The 20,829-nt window shown below is 38.0% G+C and overlaps 1 long non-coding RNA gene across 2 annotated transcripts in view; it reads right to left on the bottom strand.

The window, feature by feature from the left end:
* The window catches only part of LOC146402259 (uncharacterized), a 528,845-nt gene that overhangs the window by 123,350 nt on the left and 384,666 nt on the right, over positions 1 to 20,829 (bottom strand). The window contains exon 7 of one of the 2 annotated variants that reach the window (XR_014805836.1): positions 12,032 to 13,923. The exons of the other annotated variant lie outside the window; for it this stretch is intronic. This is a non-coding gene — a long non-coding RNA (uncharacterized LOC146402259). Of the gene's footprint in view, positions 1 to 12,031; positions 13,924 to 20,829 lie in introns of those variants that run through there. 2 annotated transcript variants of the gene reach the window in all.

The following is a 20,829-nucleotide window of genomic DNA, read 5'->3' as shown; positions in this document are numbered from 1 at the left end:
TCTCCCAAATCCTAAATTAGTGCTCTTTCCATTAAAAAGCACTTCTTCAACACTAATATGCATAGGAATCACATGAGGTCTTGTTTAAATGTTGATTCCGGTTAAGTAGATCTAGAGTGAGGCCTGAGACGCTGAATTTCTAAGAAGTTCTGAAGGTGCTGGACCCTGCACCACACTAAGAAAAACTAAGTCTTAAATCACAGTAGCCAACTAGAACACATTACTTAATCATACTTTGGCCTGAACTTGCTGAACTGAACTAGTTTTTTCTAAGATAATTTTTCTTTCTTTTGGTAAGAGGGTCCTAATTAAGGTAAGGACAAAATAAGAAATAGGAGAAAATGAATGTATCTGAAGTATTTAATGCATGCCAAGTATTGTGGCCTGGCAGAAGAAAACTTTCCTCTACTCTTCGAGGTTCTTCTGGCTGGTCTAAGAATTAAATTGATATGAGACAGACTAGTAGGAGACAATATAATTTTATATGTATGGGATTACTACATACATGAGAGGGTCAGAGACCAAAAGATAAAATGAGGTCCATGTGACATCTTGAGCTAAGGAATGGGACAGGTGCTTGGAGCTTCCAAGGACAGAAGGGTCATTCACAGGGCAAAATAAGAGCACATGTTTGGAAATCTGCTGTGTGCCCTGCCATATAGATGGGGCCACTCAGATAACTTTTTCCACTGGTAATAACTCTTTTTTATAACCAAGAAAATCCCCAGTTTAAATTCTCCTAGAGAGTTAAGGGAAGGATGGTAATATCTCTTGAAAACACAGGGTCTCAACCGTCTTTAGATCAAAATAATTGTCATGCGAAGGCGGTACCTTTTTGGGGAGGCTCTTTCTGAATTCCTACTTTTATGTGAGGTACTGTAATTGACAAGCCTTCACTGAGAGTAGTGTTTTTTTCTTTTATATCTACCATGAAATACCCTCAGAGAGATTAGGAGGGCCTCCCTAATCTCAAAAATAACAGACAGGGGTCCAACCCAGTTCTGACCTAGAATCCTACCTGTGGTTTCCATTACCTCATAGTAAAGGTGGCATCTTTGAATTAATTAAAACATACCTGTGTCCTCATTTGTTTTTTAATGGATTTTAATATTTCAAAGACTGAAGGTGTGTGATGCTTAGAGCAGCTGCTTCACTGGTGGCTCTTGATCCTGACACAGGAGTTCTCAGCTTGGAGGAGGCACAGGGAGGGTTTGAAATGCTGTCCTAAGATGTAATTTTGGATGGATACCAAAATAACTTTTACTTTCATCTCTCCTGTGTGGAAGATAACAATCTCTGAAAAGCTGGAGCCCAAAGAAATGTAAATACAGCTTATTCAAGCCTGACATTTCAAAAGAGGTCACCCCCACCAGCAGTACCAGCCCTGGTCTATTATCAGGTTTTCTGTCACTCATGTTGATTAAGGTTGATAAACAGTACTAAGCACTGGAAGTAGACCAGAGGGCACAAAGAGAGATGGAGCTGACTTGAAAAGGACTGCATTTCCTGAGAATAGAAAAGCCCATCCTCCCTCTACACCTTTGCTTCCAAAGAGGAAATACTGTTCTTTCAGAGAGAGCAAGCATCTTGCAGAGTTCTGCTAGAATGTCAATGGTGGGGACAGTGAACCAAGCTCAGGAGCCTGCTGGGTGGAAGAGCAGCTTCTTGCATCATCTGGCTCCCACTGTAATCCCTATGCGTTCCCGCTGACTGGCTCTAGATGGTTTTGAAGTTAGTGCAGAAAGAGGCAGGGATGCACAAAAGCTTTTGTGGGATAAAGACAGTGTTTTTGCCAGTGCTGTCTCATCTCTTCTCCTACCAGTGCCCTTCCATGTCCCAGTATAATTCTGACACCAATTCCAACAAGCAAACGTCAATTGGGTGACCTGCATTTCAATACAATTTTGACAGTATCTACTTGGACATAGGACCAGATCTCACAGTGTTCATTTCTATAGGACCATCTTGCCATCCCCTACTTTAGATACCAAACCCAAGTTTAGGCTGTCACCTAAGCTTCTGATGGACCGGCTATAGACTGGAGGTTTCAATGAACCTGTCCTTGGGTTTGATTAATTTGCTAAAGTGGCTTATAAGACTCAGAAATAGTTTACTTACTAGATTATTGGTTTATTATAAGAGAACATAATTTAGGAACAGCCAGATGGAAGAGATGCACAGAGCAAGGTATGGTGTGAGGAGTCTCCATGGCCTCTCTGAGCATACCTCTCTCCCTACATCTCCAAGTGTTCACCAACCTGGAAACTCTCTGAACCTAATCCTTTCAGGTTTTCTGTTTTTACTTCTCTGTTTGTTTGTTTTGGCCACTCCCTTGGCATGTGGAAGTTCAGGGATCCAACCCTTACCACAGCAGAACCCAAGCCACTGCAGTGACAATGCTGGATCCTTAACGCACTGTGCCACAAGGGAACTCCTTTTTAGGCTTTAAGGAAGCTTCATTACACTGGCATGACTGACTAAATCATCAACCATTAGCAAGTGATTCACCTTCCCTCTGCTTTCCCCAGAGATCAGGGGAGTGAGCAGGATTGAAAGTTCTAATCACTTGTTTAGTTCTCTGGGCAACCAGCCCCCCTACCTATGTGGGGACCAAAAGTCACCTCACCCATATAACAAAAGACACCTTTGTTGCTCTCATCATTTAGGAAATTCCAAGGTTTTGGTAACTCTGTGCCAAAAAAGGGAACAAATACCAAATCCATATTTCCTGCTTTAAAACCTTATCATACCCAGCACTGGAGATAACCCCACAGGCCACGGGATATGCCTTGTGCTCACCCCTGCCTGAAAGGACAGAGTGCTTCCTTTTAGGTCCAGCGTTCTGCTGCCTCCTTACTGACTATAAGGCAAGAGCCTCCCACAAAAGCAAAGACCCTGTGTGCTGGGGACCAATCCTGCCTCCTTCTGATTTTGGCAATGTTGCTCTCTTTCTTCCCGCTTTCCCTGTAAAACACACAGGGCTTTCTTTTCAGTATCGAGGACCAGGCTGTGGATTCAAGCAACCATTTTCTGTCTTACAAAATCTCCAAGGCAAAGAAATTAAAAGGGAAGTGAAACTATGAATTTATATCTCAATAAATTATATGTGATTAATTGTCGTGTAGTTTGTTTGTTTTCCCCTAAGAAGCATACTTATGAAATACGGTAGAGGCACTGGATACAAAGAGGTTGAAATCCAATGTCCCAAAATATGACAGAAGAGCTGTGTGAATCAGAGCTAACCTTAGTTTCCTCCACCACAAAATAAGCCTGATCATACTCACTGCTTAAGGTTGGCATAAGGACGATGCCAAAATTTCTATCACTGCACTATCTCAGAGTACCTAATAAGTTGGATCTTCACTGCCTGAGATGTGCTTAATCAAACAAGAAAGATAATATACTCCAGAGATATAATACTATTTATACCTACCGCATTAGACAGGTTTCAAGGGAAAACGTTAGAGTAATTTGAAATAATCCTCAAGCTATAACATTCTAAAGTGAGATTAACCCTGAGACTAATATCCACCCATTTTAATGGTTTAAAAAAGAAAGAAAAAAATATAGTAGAGTTCATGGTTAAATTAATTTTTGAATTGATTTTTCTAAATATAAATAAGTTTAATTCCCTCACAAAATATAGCCAATATTTTCCAGTCATTTTTCATTTATCATAAAAAGAGAAGATAATCATGTTTCCACAATACTCTGGGTTAAATGGATGAGCTGCATGGCAACCAACAGACTTGAAGATCCAGATAGCCCCATGTCCCTTATGGAAGCTCCTAGAGCTGAAAGATTCAATCTTTTGAATGGCAACCCATTCAGGAATACCAGAGGCCAGAAATTAGGAAACTCTGAACTAAGACACAGGAAATTATTTTCACACATGTATATTATCCAAAGAATATAGCTATCTTCAGGAGTGAAGTATAAATTGGAATAAATAATAAATTAATCAGTACAGACACTGAGTCATTTAATAACCCTAAGGAGTTTCTGATCTACTCACTGGTTATTTGGAAAAGAATAAGATCCAATTCCTACTTTAGAGGAATTTATAGTTTAGAATACCTGTGGCCAATAGAAATAAAATGCAAGTTAAAAATGAGAGCTACATATGTAATTTTAAAACTTTCTAGGACGGTAAAAAGAAAGAGATGATATGAATTTTAATGTATTTAGTTAACTCAATACACACAGACTAGTGTAAGTTCAATGTGTAATTCACATTAAATCATTAATATATTCTTCGACCTGTTTTATTGTACCAAGTCTTTGAAATCCAATACTCACATCTCAATTTGGACTAGCAGTGGTCCACTGCAATGTGTAGCTAATAACTATGGGATTAAACAGTTCAGGTCTAAAAAGATAAGACAAGCTGGTAAACAGATAAGAGCAATAGAAAAGTGAATAGAGCTGAGTTAGAAAACAAAAGCAGAAAAGAAACTCCTTGTGGCTCAGGGAAATGAACCCAACTAGTATGCATGAGGATGCAGGTTGCCTGGCCTCGCTCAGTGTGTTAAGGATCCAGCATTGCTGTGAGCTGTAGTGTAGGTCACAGATTCCACGATGCTATGGCTGTGGCTGTGGCTGGTAGCTGCAGCTCCAATTGGATCCCTAGCCTGGGAACTTCCATATGCCCCAGGCACAGCCCTAAAAAGCAAAAAAAAAAAAAAAAAAAAAAAAAAAAAGGAGTCAAACCCATCTTTCAGGAGCACTTACGAAAAATATGCAGATTTTTATCTCCTATGAAACTTAATAGGCCCACTTTCCTTATTTATTTATATAAAAAACATTGAACCAAAGCTTCTTTTATTTGCCTTAGAAATTATGAGAAAAAAATTATTTTAAGTACAAAATAATGCCCTATGTTTATTTGCTCTTTTTTGCCATTTATAGATGGCGAAGTGCATTTTAATAATCACATATGAATTAAAGGTACATTGTTTTCAATCAAGGAGACTTCTGTGGCCATTACTTTCCCTCCCCCACTTAGTTTATGGGGCTGTGGCAGCTTGCTCTTCATTGCGTACTGCCGATGCTAGAGCATCAAGTCAGGCAACAAAAATATGGGCCTTGGTGAGCAGGAAGGTTGAGGGGGAGAATAAGGGGTGGTGGTGGGTAAAGATGGAGAGAGAAAGGAAGGAAGGAAGAAATTTATTTTGACAAGATTTTCCATTTTAATAAGTATAATTGAGATGGTTTTAAAACCATTAAGCCCCAAATTTCACACTCATTTAACTTTCAAATGATTTGTAGCTGTTGCCTAGTTCAGGAAAAAGTGACTTACGGTCTTTAAGAAGGGACAGCCTCTAGAATCAGACTAGGCAGTAAAATGAGGCATAATTGACTAAGCGGCTCAAAGGAAGGGAAGAAATGTAATTCAATAAGCAAAAGTACTAAAGAGATATGCAAAATTCATGGGTTTCTTATGCCTGGCATTTTAGGATAAGACTCTCCCTTATTTTAAAATTGGACTCTTTAGCAGGATTACTCAATATCAGTAACACTAAAGTTGGCTTTGGAATCATAATTTAAGGTGTAAATTAAGGTGACCTCAACTAGGATGAAGTATCTTTGAAGAAGCTGAGATATAAAATATGAGCCATTTTCAGGAAATGGAAGACAATTGGGAGCTGCTGAAAATGGACCAACAAAAGTGAAAGGGGGAAATAAAGAAACAGATTACAGGACAAAAGCCTGGATACCTAATTTAAAACAAAAATGGTTTCCTATGGTTTATGATGAGTGATAAACAGAGTCCACTGTGTGCCCATAAAAATATATCTTTAGCTTAGAAAATATGAGTCTCATTGTCAGCTTAATGTAGTGATTTAAGCTCATAGCCTTTCTCCTTGAAAGAGTTACAAGGCTGAAGTTACCAATCATTCCAAATGATGTACATTTGGAAATTATGAACTATGACCCAGAGACATTAGTGTTTAGTGTGACTTGATCATGAATTTACCTATTTTAAGTTATTGTTTAGTTACATATTTCTTACTGTAGCAAGAGTTGCAGAGTATTAATAACTATAAAACTTCATTAAACTGACATTAGACTTCTGAGAAAAACCCATAAAACTCGAAAGAAAGCCCAGCACTGGTGTTCTGCCTCTTCTGGCTTCATTTCAATGCTGTTATAATAAAGTTGTTCAAAAGGCTCAATGAGGAGCCAAGAGGGCTTAGTGAGAAACCTCATGGAGGTGGTGGTGGGTTATAACAGGAAATCTCTGATTCACTTAGAAGAATAATGAGCATATAAACCAGAGGAAATTCTGAGATAAACATTCTTAAGACATATTAAAGTAGCAAACAAGGATGTTGATTGTATTAGCATATGAAGACAAAGCACACACACACACAAAAAAAAAAAGGAAAAAAAGAAAGAAAACAAGAACAACCTAGGATAAAATGGCCATTCATAGTTCTTTCATAGAAAGTCTGCTCTCTGTGTCCCTGTGTCTAGACAGGAAGAGTCTTCAATCCCAAGGTCACTGTCTTATAAACAAGCTCAGGAAAGAGGAGAATAACAAATCACTGAATGTCAAGCAGAGTTAAACAAAATGCAGGAGCCACGATATTTTAAATAAGGAACACAATTGAGAACTCATCAAATTGGAGACTGGGGACACATACAAAAACCCATTCCTGTCTCCAAGAAATATTCAAAGGAAGAAGAAGGAAGTGGAGACCAGGAACTGACATTTCTGAGGGCATCTTCATATTTACTGATATTAGATGCTCTGCAGCCTCATTATTCAAGCTGTGGCCCATGGGCCTGTGGTATCTGCATCACTTAGGAGCCTGTGGGAAATGCAGAATCATGGGCCCTCCTCCTTTGGACCACAGAGCCTTCGTACCAGATTCTAGGTTATATTTAAGCATGTGAAAGATTGACTGAGAAGCAAAGCTTCACATCATTACCATTTAAGACTACAATTCCATCATTTGTACTCTAACTTCAGAGACAAGGAAAATAGAAGCAATAAGAACTGTCCAATGTTGCCTTGCTAGCCAACTGGGAAAATGCAATTCCAACTTAAAACATTCAAATTCCTCTAAAAACAAAACTAAATTCTTTTTTCTTTGCAATATGTTTATATACATTATACATATTATATATTTATCAGTAAACTAAAACAACCAACCAAGGATTCTTGAGATTGTTTCATTTGTTCTCACTTGCATAGAGTGCCTAATAGAGGCTTAATAAAATGTTGATGGATTAAGAGTTTGTGGAGTGCCTGTTCTAGGTCCAGTGGTCTATAAAATATATCTCAGTGGGAGTTCCCGTAGTGGCACAGTGGAAATGAATCCAATTAGGAACCATGAGGTTGCAGGTTCAATCCCTGGCCTCGCTCATTGGGTTAAGGATCCAGCGTTGCATGAGCTGTGGTATAGGTCACAGACGCGGCTTGGATCTGGCGTTGCTGTGGCTCTGGCGTAGGACCGCAGCAACAGCTCTGATTAGACCCCTAGCCTGGGAACCTCCATATGCTGAGAGTGTGGCCCTAAAAAGACAAATATATATGTGTATGTATGTGTGTGTGTATATATATATCTCCCAGTATCCTAGGATGATGGACAAACAGAATGCTTGAAATCTAAATTCAGTGTGAAACTAACACTTTGAAAGAAAAAGATGCCCCTCAAAATCAGTAAAAACCATCAAAACAATTTTCTATTTATGGAATCAGGGGAAAAATAGTTATTTTTCAAGGCAATCACTCAATCTAAAAATGGAGGAAGTAATATCAAAGGTGGGGATCTACAATAAATTCCCTCTACAAATGTTTCTAATCTTTCTTTTTTAAAACCTAAGAAATTTACTTATTGATTTTTCTAAAGTAGCATGATTGCTACGAGTTAAGCAAATGCAACTTCCCATTGTAGAATATTAGGATTAGTAGCAGTCTAATCAATTACCATTCCTTTCCCTCCACCACTGGTTGAAAATTCTAGCACATATCAGGGAAGCGTGAGGTGATGGCAGTAGAACAAATTGTTATGGAGCTTATAAAGAATCAACTAGTGTGGAGATTAAAGATGGATATGGATACCTTCTTGCTCCTCTGTCTATGAGGTAAGTGTAGTTTTCTTTACCTTGTGTCTGAGATGATCTTAGCTGATTGCTTGAAAAGTAACAAGGAATGTTCTAACTTTAACACTAGGTTATGGGAAATGTTGCAGCTTCCAATAGGGCATTTTGGAACTCTCTGAGAGCCCTGAGTAGCCAAATAAAAAGAGTGACTCCCTAATACTGCATGCTAGAGAGGCCACAGGCTGATGCTCTGGCTGACAGTCCCAGCTGAGCCCAGCTGTCTGGTCCCAACCCCTCCCCGACCTCACCAAGAGCTCCAGCCACATAAGGGAAGGTGTATGGACCCTATGGGCCATCTACTAGTTTAAACACTAGTAAGTGACCTTGGCTATTCCTACCCAGTTTCAATTCCTGATCCACAAAGTTATGAAGTATAAGCACATGGCTGTTGTTTTAAGCCAATTAGTTTGGGAGTAGTTTTTTATGCAGCAATAGGTACCTAGAACAGCTGGTATAACTAAATCTATTCAAGGAGAAGCTTTTACTCTAGCTCCAGTTTCATCATTACGTTCATAGCAAAAATCAAACAAATTCACCAAGGAATAGATTTACTTTGCAAACATGTCAGGAAATTTCAGAAATGTGTGAACTGATTACAGAGTAAATTAACTAGTCAAGAATCCTAACCTTTGTTCGTTGCCAAGTGTACATTTAAAATGAGAGATTATGGCCTTGCCTACCCAAAGCGGAGCAAAGTGAGGTTTGACGTTAGAATTTAAAGAACTTAAAGTTTCCAACACATCCTTCATGCAAAGAGCACCTTGAATGTTCCAAAGCAATTACTGCAAAGACAACTGCAGATGAAATGAAGCAGAATGTTGGATTTATCTTCATGTACAGTTTTCCACGTAGTAAAATGTGTCCCATTTGTCTCTGTTCCTTTGACATTAGATTGATCAGTTAACTAGCTTTAGAAGCAAAAGATCAACCAGCTGACAAATTGTTCCTCTTGACTTCAAAGCACACTGAGGCCTAAATTTTAGGCCTAATGATTTTAAATCACCCTTCTTGTTACAACAAAATGCATGATGTGACTTAATCAAATCTCTGAGCAGTTTGTAAAACATGGTTTGTTTGTGTATGTCAGAGGCATTAGGTTAATAAATGGATGTGGAGTGGACGGGGTTGTGGTGTCTTCTACCTGTATTACTTGCAGGATTCTATTGAATTAAAGAGACATTCCCATTAACGAAGAGACTACATAAACGGACTCAGCTATAAATTAAGCAGACCTCATTAGCCAGCCTTTCTGGGGGAAATGAGTTCCTCTTTGTGGATCAGAGTGAAATAAAATCTCAAGGGCTCATGTAATAAGAAGAAACTGGAATATTCTACCCAGTAAAAGCAAAGCACCCAATGACTGAAATACATGGTTCATTCATCAATTTTGGCTCAGTTTCAAGGAACTGAGTATTAATAATCATAATGATATTACTTGTAGTGAGGTATTAGTAATATTACTGTGGTTACAATTATTATTATTAACATCAGCAATTACAGCTTCTATTTATGTCAGTTTTCTTAACATAATTGGGAACAGAGACAACTTTGAGACTCCAATAATAGTTAGAGACTTTTTCCCCAAAGAAAAGAATGCTTACATGCAGAAAAATGCTTGGATTATCAAAGGTTTGATGCATGCCTGAAGTTCATCTAAGGACTTACAAAGCTCCTCCCAGGGGTATTTTGGTTTCTAGGTTAAGAATCTCAGGACAAGTGCATAAGCTGGCCTTTAATATATAGTCCATTTCATCAATCAACTCAAAAACGCCACATGTTGGATGTTACTGTCCCATTTTAGTGTTGGGAAAACTGAGTCTCTAGGGGTAAATAAGTGAAGGAATTGGGTTTGAATGTCATGTTTGTCTGCTTTCAAAGCTCCTAGTCTGTGAAGTAATGTTGATTAATTTGATTCAGGAATCTTCCTTTGACTAACTGCTTTATAGGAATTTCAATCCTTTAACTTTATCGTGAATGAGTAAAGGATGGGGACGTGCAATGCACCTTTTCCTAATTCCTAGATACTGGGAAATCATGACATGTTTCAATCAGTGAAATATATATGTATATGTGTATATACAGATATAGACATACACATATATACATGTATATTCATATTTCCTATCTCAATACATACGTAAGTGGACAGTTGGCACCTGGTAGATGACTATAATCTATCAATTACTTGTTTGTAGTGGCTAAGATGTTTCCTTTTTCTACATATCTTATTTTTCTCAGTTATAAAACAGAGGGTGTTAAATATTTCAAGCCTTGCGCAGCTGTAAAACTGTAAGATTTTTGAATATAAATTGGAGCACAGGGGTCGTGGAGTAAGGAAGAAAGGAGAAGGAGGAGGTGGGGAAGAGAGACAGAGAGAGAGAATGAGAATACAAAAGAAAGAGAAGGAGACTTAACGGAGAAGTCAGTGAGATTTATCCCAGGTTCTCGCTGCATGCTTTCATTCAGACCAAATGCCTAGTCTCAGGCATTTTTAGCACCATCACAAGCATCTATCTTTCATGGACAAGGATGCACTCACTCTGAACAACAGAAAATATAGTTGGTCTTTTAAAAATATGTCTTAAAAAAAAAAACATACTTTCTCCTATATTGCAGTAACATTATAAACACACGTAAATCTATATGCTGGTGAATCTCATGGGGAATCCACACTCTCTAGCCTGGACTTTGTGGAAGATGTGATGTGATGTGGTTCTTTTTGGTGTTTTAGAGCGCAATTGCTTTGTTTGAGTTATTTTCTAAAACTTTTTTTTTTGTTATAATTACTATAACAATTGTAGTTATTCATGGAAAATTTCAAAAACTTTAGAATGAAAATCAATTAAATAACACAAGTTACTCTATCAATGCCTTACGCAGTTCCGGCTTTTAGAAGTACCACTATTAAGAGTATCTTGCATATATAAGCTCATTGTCTATCATCATTTTTATGTTTATTTATATCTATGATGGTTTATTATAAATAAATATATTAAAAAGTAAATGTATTCTGGAACACTTTAAGTTATATACTCTAAATAATTTCCCATATTTATACATAAAGATCTGATCCATTCTTTTTACTAAGTACAATTCTATTATACATTTTGCCATTATTTATTTGGTCCACTATTGATGAACACCTTAAAAGATTTTTCCAAACTTTACTATTACAACAAAGACTTCAATAAACATCCTTTAACGTATACCTTTGTACACTTGAGTAAGTGCCTGTGGAGTACAGATATCTAAAATGATCTGGGTCAAAAATATATGTATTTGAAATGCTGACAGATATTGCTAAGTTGCCTTGTAAAATGGTCGCACCAGTTTCACTTTGTATAAACCTGTATTTAGATAAGTGTCTGCTTCCCCACTTGGTGAAAATGCAACATTACCAACTTTTTTTTGTACATAACCAGTGATATTAGTAAATTATGGCATCTTAATAATTTCTAGTGTTCCTTCACATAAATTATTCCCCTCACTTTTTCGTAATTGTCAAATATCTCTGTTTCTATTTTCAAATCACTGTTTTAGGACAATGCATTATTTCTGGAGCACTGGTTATATTTGTTGATTGTAATTTACACAGGAAGAATTACCCTTTTGGATCTTACAATTTCCGTATTACTCCCTTTCGTTTCCCATTTATTTATGCTGGTGCTTGCTAATATATTCATTTATATTCCATCCATTTCCAAGGCTGATTTGAAGTGGCATATGATAAAATAGCAGGCAGAAAGAAAAATAGGATTGAAATGGAAGGAAAATATTCCTAAAAAATTAATATTGTGACTTTAGCAGTAAATCTAGTTTGGGGTTTCCTAGATATCAAGGCCAAAAGAGCAGTCAATGTTTTGATTAATGTGTAGCCTATAGAAAGAGAAAGCATATTAGTTCATATAGAGATAAACACTTTTTTCTGATATTCAATTATTTAATGAATGTTTCAAGTAGACATTAACAATAAACATACTCTGTCTTCAAAAATTATTGGCCATGTAAGCAGAAATTTTCTTTATAGGACTGCTTGAAAAAGAGAGAAATATAATCTGAAAATACCATTCAACAACAGCATTTCTTGTAAGACAGGAGAAGTTTAGCTATTGCTGTTAGATATTAACTTGAATATAAATCATTTTGATTATATTTAATATATTCCCTAAATGCACAGGCTCACTGCTATTGTTGTAATGAATTTTAGGTCTAAAGAGAAAAAAATGTAAAATATATTTAATTGGCTGAGCAAAGAAATACTGATGATAATTATGATAAAGATAATTATGATTTATCCTCATACAAATTGTAGTTGCCCTTTTGCCACTTGCATCCAATATCCATTTTTTTCTTCACAATAACACGAGAACTTCAGGTAAACCAACTGAGAGAAAATCTGGGAATACAAATAACATTTCCCAGCATTAATTCAGTCCAATCCTATTCACCACTAAAAGACATCACCACATCAATTCATCTGTCCCTTTGTTTGCATTATCTTTATGAGACAGTTCTCATGTTCCCTAATCACAGAAGTTTCTGTGTGCTCTGATAAATGCCCTGCACCTTTTTTCCCCCAATATATTTATCTTCTGATATTTTTCTACGTGTTGGATGAAGAAAATGTTGACTTCAGACTCTAGCAACTGGAGGAAAAACTGGGGAGAAAGCCTAAGGAACCTGCATTCAACCATTTGAGAAAGTAATCTTTTTTCAAAGTACCTTAATCTGTACCCATTGTACTCATTGCATAGAGTCCAAACTCTAATTCACCCTCCCCCCTTTTTTTAATGGCCACATGCAGGCATCATACAGAAGGTCCCAGGCCAGCGATCAACTCAAGGCACAGCTGCACCGGATCTTTTCACCCAATGCTCTGGGCCAGGGAACAAACCTGTGTCTCCACAGCAATCTAAGCCATTGCAGTTGGATTCTTAACCCCCTGTGCCACAGCGGGAACTCATTTTTCCCTACCCCTTTGCTTTTATTTATTACCACCCTCCTGTAGCACTTCCAATCTTTCTGAACTAATGGTTTTCTAAAAATATATAGCATTCCCTGCCTTTTAGATTTTCCTCCTGCTTATTTTGGGAGAACTTCCACTGAATGGATTACCACCGCCTAAAGCCTTTCTCTGCTCAGTGAACACCTTCTAAATTTTATAGTATGCATCTTGCCTTGAAAAACTCTATTGACTCAACTTGATCATCTCTTTCAATAGATGAATACGTGTGTGTGTACTGTGTATATACATATACACAATATACATTTACAAATATATACATATGTGTATACATATATATAATGTAAGAGTGTATGTCTATGTGTATGTGTGCATGTAGCACCAGATTCTTTGAGTCTAGAAAGCACCAAATAAATACTTCTTAAACCAGTTAAGTTCTTATTTCTTAAACAAACAATAACGAAACCTTTTCTGTCACTCATTAGGCTTTTGTTCCTAACTGCTTTGTGCCATGCACGATGAGAGGTTCCACAGGTTCCACAGATGCAGGAAGGGCTACACACAATTCCTGCCTTAAGAAGCCCACAGTGCAGTGGAGAAGTGTGTCCACATATTCGGAACATACTGATGCCAGGAAGCAATGGTCAAATGGAGATGGACCCAGGCCACTGTGAAATTATCCAGCAGGGAGCACCTGCCACTTCAAGTGTGTCCAGAAAGGGCTTCACAGAAGAAGGGGTCATGAAGGATAAACAGGAATAAAGTTGAAGACAGACCTTTACACTGGGAAGAAGTAACAATGTAGCCACTCAGAAGGAAGCCTCTGGTCCATATTAGGTGGAATCACACTGAGGAAACAAACAAATGCCTTTCAGAGCCTTTATCCTATAATATGTTTTATAAGAAATAAAAAGTAAAAAATAAAAATCCAGCAGGATATGACACTTGGTGCTTCTCAATAGTTTACACATTGGGTTATTTGGCAGATTACCTCACATTTATCTATCTCTTGAGCAACTATTTATGTATTATGTTCCTATCAACTTGCCATGGAAGCTGCCATGTTCTGAACACATTCTGGGAATTACTGTTTGAACAGATATCAAGGGATGATAATTCTCCCTATTTTGGGGTCTACAGTCAGACAGATCAAAAGGGAATGGGGGTTATCGGCTGGTCTCAATAACAGTCTAGAATTTGGGGGGTCATGTGGACTCTGGATTCTTTTTTTTAATGATTCTTATTTTTTCAGTTTATAGTGTTCTGTCAATTTTCTACTGTACAGCAAGGTGACCCAGTCTCACATACACATATACATTCTTTTTCTCACATTATCTGCCATCATGTTCCATCATAAATGACTAGATATAGTTCTCAGTGCTAAACAGCAGGATCTCATTGCTTATCCTTTCCAAAGGCAGTAGTCCACATCTATTAACCCCAAATTGCCAGTCCATCCCACTCCCTCCCCCTGCTCCTTGGCAACCACAAGTCTGTTCTCCAAGTCCATGAGTTTCTTTTCTGTGGAAAGGTTTATTTGTGCCATATATTAGATTCCATATATAAGTGATATCATATAGTATTGGTCTTTCTCTTTCTGACTTACTTCACTTAGTATGAGAGTTTCTAGTTCCATCCATATTGCTGCAAATGGCATTATTTTGTTCTTTTTTTACAGCTGAGCAGTATTCCAGTGTGTATATGTACCACATCTTCTTCATCCATTCATCTGTTGATGGACATTTAGGTTGTTTCCATGTCTTGGCTACTGTGAATAGTGCTGCAATGAACATATGGGTGCATGTGTCTATTTCAAGGAAAGTTTTGTCCAGATATACGCCCAAGAGTGGGATTGCTGGGTCATATGGTAGCTCTATATTTAGTTTTCTCAGGTACCGCCATACTGTTTTCCATAGTGGTCGTACCAATACATTCCCACCAACCATGTAGGAGGGTTCCCTTTTCTCCACACCTCCTCCAGCATTTGTTATTTGTGGACTTATTAAAGATGACCATTCTGACTGGTGTGAGGTGGTACCTCATAGTAGTTTTTGGACTCTGGATTCTGAGATCGAGAGGTAACAAACTGAAAATCTGGTTGAAGCCAATGAACACATGCTCAAAAAACAGGTGATAAGATTATTGAAGAAAGCAATGGTTAAATTGCCAAAATGGAAGTTGAAATGGTTAGTTTTATGTGTCAACGTGACTGGAGTATGGGGTGCCCAGATATTTGGTTAAACATTATTTCTAGGTGTATATTTAAGTATGTTTCTGAATGAGATCAACACTTCAGTCAGCAGCCTGAGTAAAGCAGGTTGCTCTGTACAATATGAATGGGCCTCATCCAGTCCCTTGAAAGCCTGACTAGAATAAATGCCTGAATAAGCAAGACATCTTCCTCTTTGCCTGATGGCCTTTGAGTTGGGACAGTTTTCTCCTATTTTCAAACTTGAGTTTGGACTGGAACTTATAACACTTGCTCTGCTGATCTCCAGCTCACTGACTACAGATTTTGGAACTTAGCCTCCTTTATCACACAAGTCAATTCCTTCCAGTAAATTTCTCTTTAGATAGAAAATAGGTAAAGAAATAGATAGATATTGATACAGATGCATATGGATGCATAGATATATATTCTACATATATATATATATATAACAGGAAATATGTGTAACCCGTTATTTATATATCTAAATATGTAATACATCTAAATATACTTACATATTAAGATATATAATCTAAATATATGTAATCTAAATATATATATATATATAAATAAATAATCTATCCATCTATCTATCTTACTGATTTTTTTTCACGGCCTCAGGTTCTAATATGGAAGTTCCCAGGCTAGGGGTTGAATCAGAGCTACAGTTGATGGCCTACACCACAGCCACAGCAACGCCAGATCTGAGTAACACCTGGGACCAATACTGCAGCTCATGGCAATACCAGATCCTTAACCCACTGAGAGGGCCAGGGATTGAACCCACATGAATACTAGTCAGGTTTGTCTCTGCTGAGCCACAATGAGGACTCCTACCTTAATGATTTTTCCCCCTCTGGAGAACCTAGACAAATACAAAAGTTAAGCAAAGTAGAAAATATGGCATAAAGAAATCCATACAATGGATTGAACCTACAGTTCTCAGTCAAGAGAACTGTATTTAGATCTGTAACAGAAGTTGAAAATTTCCAAAAAGATTCTGGAGCCCACTACTTCTCTGTCCAGACAGAAGTGACTTTTGGGGGCTATGGTTGCAGTAATATACTCTGGATTTATGGTCAGAGGTAAACATGTATGAGAAAGCGGGGACCCCAGAAAGTGTGAAAAAAAAAGGTGAGCGTGAGGGAAGATTCAGCCAGCACAAGAGGTTTTCTACTCACTTTTCACCCAGTAGCTTCAGAGCTTATGTTTCAGTAAGAACTGGCTAGTTTCAAAATTCTGTCCTTTGCCTTTGCTTTTTTGGGAGACTCAAAACTGTAGGGCTGGGGACAGGGGTTGCCCTTTAGTTTCTATGTAAACACCTCTGATTCCATAATGGCACCTCTATGCTATTTTGGTCAAAGTATTTTTAATAAGATAATGTGATGCTGAATTATAAATATGAGCAATGAGAAGAAGGCAGGCTTGTGGTGGCAGATACGGGGAGAAGGCACTAAGTCTCAGGGGAGAGCATGGTGCAGATGGGCCTGGATGGAGCATGTCCCAGGCTCATCACTGTTCCACTGCTTTTTGGAGCACAATGCCCAGAGCAGAGCCACCAAACTGCAACAGATTGAGGTTGGATCTGGGTGCTGCCAAACAACCCTGTGATCTTGGGACATTCCTTATTCTTTCTGGGCTTCATGTTTTATTTATGCCTTGGGAGGAGGATAATTATGCTTCCCATTTACAATGTGCCATGACCATTAAATGGCATTAAGAACATGAGATGTGGACAGGGCATATTTGGTATTTAATAAAGGTTAATCATTCTTCCTTTCCTGAGAGAATATTTTCTTTCACTTGTTCAATTATTAATTCATTCAACAAATATTTACTGATAAATTTTAGGATGTCAGGCACTCTGAGCACTGAGGATAAAATTATGAGAGAAAAAAGGCAAAATCAACTTGTTTATAACAGTTATTATTATTATTATTGTTATTGAGTTACAGTTTCCACTTCTGAACTCCTTGAGGATCCTGATGCCCTGAGACTAGAAAATGGTTACTTCACTTCGACAACAAGAAATGGCTCCTCACTTTCTCAATGTTGCTTCTTTAATCTAAAATAATTTCTCCACCCTATTTCCCTAAAAGTTCTCCAGAGTTCTTTTGGGGCTCATTGTATGTACCTGACACTGAGATTGTAGCATACAACTAAAACATTGGGTCTCTGCTCCCAGAAGCTTAACAATCTATTTTTATGACCCTGGCTGAATACTTAGCACCTAATGGAGGACCTAGTAAATAGTGCACTCTTATGTAAATAGCAAATGAATGAATGAATGAATGAATGAATATCCCAAGGGAACTTAGAGCATCCAAGTAACCCCCATCATCACCCTCAGCATAACGGCGCTGAAGAAGCCATATGGATGGCTGCAGAGAGGTGGGACTAAGGTTGTGGGTCCCAGTCCTGGGCATACTAGCATTACCCAGGAGCTAAAACAGTTACTGACTAAATTGCTAGGAGTTTTAGAAACTCACCAGATGATTCTTCCATGCAGCCTCAGTGGAGGAAGGCTATTCCAAAGAGGGTCAGTGTGAAATCTCCTCACCTCTCTCTGGGCACTTCTGAAGCTAATAGAGGGAATGCTACCACCAAACTTTGAAGGACTATTCTTTGGGGCCTGAAACTGCTGACCTGAGGCCATTACACCAGGTTAGGTTGGCTATGAACATTATCATCCAATAGAGGACACTTAAATGATTCAAGTGCTGTATATACATTCAAGCATGCACAAAGTATACCATTCAATGAATGTCACAAAACATGAATATTCATAACAACACCAACCCAAAGGCAGAATAAAAACATTACAGCAAACCAGAATCTCCCTCACTCCCTCCCCGGCTCTCTCTCCCTCAAGGGTAACTGCTGCTTGGACTTACAGGTGCATGGATTAGTTTTGCCTATTTTTACACTTTTATAAATGAAAACATAGGGTATGTGCATTTTTGTCTGGTTACTTTCATATTTGAGAGATTCACCCATATAATTTTGTTTAGTTAAGATCAATCATGCTTGATGCTGTATATTTCATTGTTGTGAATGTATTACAGCTTATTTATTCTTTCCACTGCTGGGCATTTGGGTAGTTTCCAATCTTGGACTATTACTAATAGCGTTGCTATGAGAAATGTAATACATGGATTTTGGTGAGCATATGCATCCATTTCTTTTGTATATATATCTAAGAGTAGGAATATTCATCATGGATATACATATGCATAGGTTGAGCTTTGGTAAACTGCCAAAACACTTTTCAAACTGGCTGTATCAGCTGGCAAGACAAGAAGGTTCTTCTTGTTCCACATCCCAGCAATACCTGGAATCATTAGTCTTTACCATTTTAGTCATTGTAACTTGTTTGTATTGATACTTATAGTGGTCAAAATTTGCATTTCCATGAAGGTGGATAAAGCTGAGAAGGTTGATTATCTATTAGCACAGCTTCATTTATGAAGCCCACATTCAAGTATTTTGCCCTAATGGGTTGTCTTATCTTTTTCTTATTGATTTGTTGGAGTTCTCCACATATTCATTATACACAAATTATTTGTTGGCTATATACATTGAAAATAGCTTTTCCCCTCTCTGTAGATTACCTTTTCTCAATTTTATTTATTTATTTATCTTTTTGCCTTTTCTAGGGCTGCTCCAGTGGCATATGGAGGTTCACAGGCTAGGGGTCTAATCAGAGCTGTAGGCACTGGCCTACGCCAGAGCCACAGCAATGTGAGATCCGAGCCATGTCTGCAACCTACACCACAGCTCACGGCAACGCCGGATCCTTAACCCACTGATTGAACCCGCAACCTCATGGTTCCTAGTTGGATTTGTTAACCACTGCGCCACAATGGGAACTCCAAAAAACACAGTTTTTTGCTTGTTTTTAAGAAATTATTGCTCACTCCAAGTTCAGGACACATTTGCGAGTGAAAACAGGTGCTATAATATTTTAGGACAAGTGACATAAACCAGAGTGTCCCAAGCATTCCAAGACATCTATTCACTTTAAGCATGTTCTCCCCACTCTGAGTTGCACCGACCAGTGAGTCTCAACCCTGTAGGCACATTAAAATCATCTAAGAAGCTTCTAAGAACTATTGCTGCTAGCAGCACCATCTTAGACAAGTGAATTGTGATTTCCTGAGGTATGGCAAGGGTGGGTAATTTTTGTTTTTATTTAAAAGCTATATAGTTGACTCTGTGACCTTTAAGTGTGAAGAACCACCACTCTAGCTGAACACTTCTTAAACAATGAGTGTATAAGTCCTTTGGAGTCTTTTCTGTATAAAGATTTTGATTCAATCTTGGGGGCAAGGTAATGTACTGTACTTCTAGTCAACTTCCAATTGATACCGATGCTGCTAGTCCATGGACCACAAATTGAGTAGATGGGCTCTAGATTAGATTTCTCCACCTGGGCATTGTTGACAATTTGCATCAGATAATTCTTTCTGGTAAGGGACTGACTGTCCCGTGCATTAATATGTTAACCAGCATTGCTAGTATTACCTACAAGATTCTAATTGATCCCCCAAGATGTGACAATCAAAAATGTTCCCAGGCATTGCCAAAAGTCACTTGGTAGGGAAATCAATTTTGGTTGCGAATCATTTGTCTAAATCTTTTAGACAAAGCTCCAAACAGCTGAGAAACTCAGGAGACATGGTGGTGGAACTCAGGTTACATTACTAAACAGTAGATTAGGTCAAACATTATATATTTAATTGTTAGGACTACATCGCAATCTTGATTCAAAAAGCCACGCTGAGTATGCCACATGTGCATTAGATGAGATGCTTAGGTACTAGTTTATTTCCTCTAAGATGACCAAACATGGCACCTGATCTATGGGTTCTTCTTCATTTGGGCCCCAGCTATAGTAAGCACTCCTAGGGAGTATGGTGTAGGAAGAGAGATAAGGGTGAGGATAACCCTTCCCTTACAAAGGCTTCAGAACAAGTGGACAACCCCCACTCCACCCCCAAATCTCTGAATGTCTATTCCAGTAATACAAAATATCTCTCTAATATGCCTGCTCTGACACATAATCACCTTAAAAGTTATTAGAGCTTAGACACCCACAAAAATATTTCTTAGTATATTTAGTTAAGTCTTACAGATTAAAAAAAAAAGGAAAACAAACAACAATTCTGTTTTGTATTCTGGGGAAGACTTACACATGCATATTTCTCCTACCATTGAATCATATCACATCACGACTATTTCCAAAGCCACTCTTCCTTCTTTACTTCCCTGTGACATGATAGCTGGCTTCTTTATCCCACCCATGTTTGGAAACAGGATGCTCCTGTGTACAGAGACATTATAATCCACCTTCTTTGTTTTCTTGTACTTTAATTTTCTAGGGACCAAAACGCAAGAAAGTTCCAAATGTTGTAGCACAAATGGACATCTCAATGGCCACAGCTATGATCCACTATCTTTTAGATATCCACTATCTTTTTTTTTTCTCGTAAGAGTGTGTCTTGCTACATTTATGGTACTTTTTAAAAGAAAGAAATGGTGTGCC

This window comes from Sus scrofa, chromosome 6 (genome assembly GCF_054392235.1).
Source record: "Sus scrofa isolate SSC_HxYL_T2T_F1_AM1 chromosome 6, Sscrofa_HxYL_maternal_Yorkshire_Landrace_v2.0, whole genome shotgun sequence".
NCBI lineage: Eukaryota > Metazoa > Chordata > Mammalia > Artiodactyla > Suidae > Sus > Sus scrofa.
The sequence above is the reverse complement of the archived record's forward strand: the minus strand, read 5'-3'. Positions and strand labels throughout refer to the sequence as shown.